We start from the raw sequence: 4,143 nt of genomic DNA, 5'->3' as shown, positions 1-4,143 counted from the left end.
TAACACATCAAAGCAAACACAGAGAGTCAATCAGAATGGGGAGACAAAGAAACATGTCCCAAATAAAAGAACAGAAGAAACCTCCACAACTGGAACCAAATGAAGCAGAGGTAACCAACCTGTCAGAAACAGAGTTCAGAACACTGGTGATAAGAATGTTTAAGGAGCTTAGAGAAGACATAAAGAAGGATATAGAAATCATAAAGAACAACCAGTTAGAACTAAAAAAGGATGTAGAAATCTTAACGAACAACCAGCTAGAACTAAAGAACACAATTACCGAAATTAAGAACTCACTTGAAGGAATGACCAGCAGGTTAGATGAAGCAGAGGATCGAATCAGCGACTTAGAAGACAAGTTAGCAGAGATCACTCAAACTGAACAACAGAAAGAAAAAAGAATAAAAAACAATGAAGATGGGTTAAGAGACCTCTGGGATAACATCAAGCGCAACAATATGCGCATCATAGGAATACCAGAAAACGAAGAGAGGAAGCAAGGGATTGAGAACATATTTGAGGTAATAATGACTGAAAACTTCCCTAACCTGATGAAGGAAACCAACATACAAGCCCAGGAAGTACAGAGAGTTCCAACCAGGATAAACCCAAACAGGCCCACACCAAGACACATTATAGTTAAAATGGCAAAGCTTAAAGACAAAGAGAGAATCTTAAAAGCAGCAAGAGAAAGGCAGAAGGTTACATAAAGGGGTACTCCCATTAGGCTATCAAATGACTTTTCTACAGAAACATTAAAGGCCAGGAGGGAGCGGCAGGAGATACTCAAAGTGATGGAACACAAAGGCCTACAACCTAGATTGCTTTATCCAGCAAGGCTATCATTTAAAGTTGATGGAGAGATAAAGAGCTTCCCAGAAAAGAACAAACTGAAAGAATTTATTACAACCAAGCCAGCATTGCAAGAAATACTAAAAGGACTTCTGTAAATAGAAGAAAGATGAAAACAATTTACTACAAATTTAAAAATGGCAATAACTATGTACCTATCAATAATCACTTTAAATGTAAACGGATTAAATGCTCCAATCAAGAGACATAGGGTGGCTGAGTGGATAAGGAAGCAAGACCCTTGTATATGCTGTATACAAGAGACTCACCTCAGATCTAAAGACACACAGAGGCTGAAAGTGAAGGGATGGAGTAACATATTTCATACAAATGGAAGCGAAAAAAAAGCTGGAGTTGCAATACTTATATCTGACAAAATAGACTTTAAAATGAAGAACGTATTAAAAGACAAAGATGGGCACTATATAATAATAAAGGGATCAGTCCGACAAGAGGAGATAACCCTAGTAAACATCTATGCACCGAACATAGGCGCACCTAAATATATAAAACAGGTACTGATGGACATAAAGACAGAGATCAACAGCAACACTATCATAGTAGGGGACTTCAACACACCTCTGACAACAAGGGACAGGTCCTCCAGACAGAAAATCAATATGGAAACAAAAGCATTAAATGATACTTTGGACCACTTGGATTTAATCGATATTTTCAGAGCATTTCACCCCAATGCTGCAGAATACACGTTCTTTTCAAGTGCACATGGAACACTTTCCAAGATAGACAACATGTTAGGACACAAAACAAGCCTTGATAAATTTAAGAAAATTGAAATCATACCAATTGTCTTCTCTGACCACAGTGCTATGAAATTAGAAATGAACTACAGGGAAAAAAAACCAGGAAGACACACCAATTCATGGAAGCTGAATAACATGTTACTAAATAATGAATGGGTCAAGCAGCAGATCAAAGAAGAAATCAAAAGATATCTCGAGACAAATGAGAATGAGAACACGACGACCCAAAATCTATGGGATGCTGCGAAAGCAGTCCTAAGAGGGAAGTTCATAGCACTGCAGGCCTACCTAAAGAAACAAGAAACATCACTAATTGACAGTTTATCTTCACAATTACGGGATCTGGAAAAAGAACAGCAAAATAAGCCCAAAGGGAGCACAAGGAAGGAGATAATAAGGATCAGAGCAGAAATAAATGAAATAGAAACCAAAAAAACAATACAAAAGATCAATGAATCCAAGAGCTGGTTCTTCGAGAAGATAAACAAAATTGACAAACCTTTAGCGAGACTCATTAAAAAAAGGAGAGAGAGGACCCAAATTAATAAAATCAGAAATGAAAGAGGAGAAGTGACAACAGACACCACAGAAATACAAAAAATTTTAAGAAAGTAATATGAGCAACTATATACCAACAAATTTGACAATCTGGAAGAAATGGACAATTTCCTAGAGGCGCACAACCTTCCAAGGCTAACTCAAGAAGAAACAGAAAGCCTGAACAGTCTGATTACCACCAGGGAAATTGAATCAGTAATCAATAATCTCCCAACAAACAAAAGCCCTGGACCAGATGGCTTTACAGGTGAATTTTTCAAAACATTCAAAAAAGAATTATCACCTATTCTCCTCAAGCTCTTCCAAAAAATCCTGAAGGAAGGAAGACTCCCAAACACTTTTTACAAAGCCACTATCACCCTGATCACAAAAGCAGACAAAGACACCACAAAAAAAGAAAACTACAGGCCGATATCTCTAATGAACATAGATGCAAAAGTTCTCAACAAAATATTAGCGAACAGAATTCAGCAATACATCAAAAAGATCATACACCATGATCAAGTGGGATTCATCCCTGGTATGCAGGGGTGGTTCAACATCCGCAAATCAATTAATGTGATACACCACATTAACAAAATGAAAAATAAAAATCACATGATGATATCAATAGATGCAGTAAAAGCATTTGATAAAATACAGCAACCTTTTATGATAAAAACCCTTAAGAAAGTGGGAATAGAGGGATCATATCATAACATAATAAAGGCCATATATGACAAACCCATATCTAACATCGTACTCAATGAGGAAAAGCTAAAATCATTCCCCCTAAGATCAGGAACAAGACAAGGTTGCCCACTTTCTCCACTTCTATTCAACATAGTGCTGGAAGTTCTAGCCACAGCAATCAGACAAGAGAAAGAAATAAAAGGCATCCAAATTGGTAAGGAGGAAGTAAAATTATCATTATATGCAGATGATATGATACTATATAGAGAGAACCCTAAAGACTCCACCAAGTAACTATTAGAACTGATAGATGAATTTAGTAAAGTAGCAGGATATAAAATTAATATTCGGAAATCAGTTGCATTTGTATACAGCAATGATCAAATATCAGAAGGAGAAATTAAAAAAAACAATTCCATTTACAATTGCTCCAAAGACTATAAAATATCTGGGAATAAATCTAACCAAAGATGTAAAAGATCTGTACTCAGAAAATTATACAACACTGAAGAAAGAAATGAAAGAAGACATAAATAGATGGAAACACATTCCATGTTCATGGATAGGGAGAATTAATATAGTTAAAATGTCCATACTGCCTAAGGCAATATACATATTCAACGCAATTCCTATCAAACTACCAATGACGTTTTTCACAGAAATAGAACATATAATCCTGAAATTTATATGAGACCATAAAAGAACCCGGATATCCTCAGCAATCTTGAGAAATAAGAACAAAGTGGGAGGCATAAGGATACCTGATTTCAAACTATACTACAAGGCTACAGTAATCAAAACAGCATGGTACTGGCATAAAAATAGACACATAGATCAATGGAACAGAATAGAGAGTCCAGAAGTAAATCCATGCCTATATGCCCATCTAATCTACGACAATGGAAGCAAGAATGTACGATGGGGTAAAGACAGTCTGTTCAATAAGTGCTGTTGGGAAACCTGGACAGACACATGCAAGAAAATGAAGCTGGACCACCTCCTCACACCATACACAAAATTAAATTCAAAATGGCTTAAAGACTTAAATGTAAGATCTGAAACCATAAAATATCTAGAAGAAAATATAGGAAGAAACTTCATGGACATTACCCGGAGTAAGATTTTCACTGATATATCCCCTCGCACGAGGCAAGTAAGAGAAAAAATAAACATGTGGGATTACATCAAACTAAAATGTTTATTCACAGCAAAGGAACCATCAATAAAACAAAAAGGGATCCTACTGAATGGGAAAAGATATTTGCCAATGATATATCTGATAAGGGATTAATATCAC

Source organism: Rhinolophus hipposideros, assembly GCF_964194185.1.
Source record: "Rhinolophus hipposideros genome assembly, chromosome: 13".
NCBI lineage: Eukaryota > Metazoa > Chordata > Mammalia > Chiroptera > Rhinolophidae > Rhinolophus > Rhinolophus hipposideros.
This window is presented reverse-complemented; position numbering follows the sequence as displayed.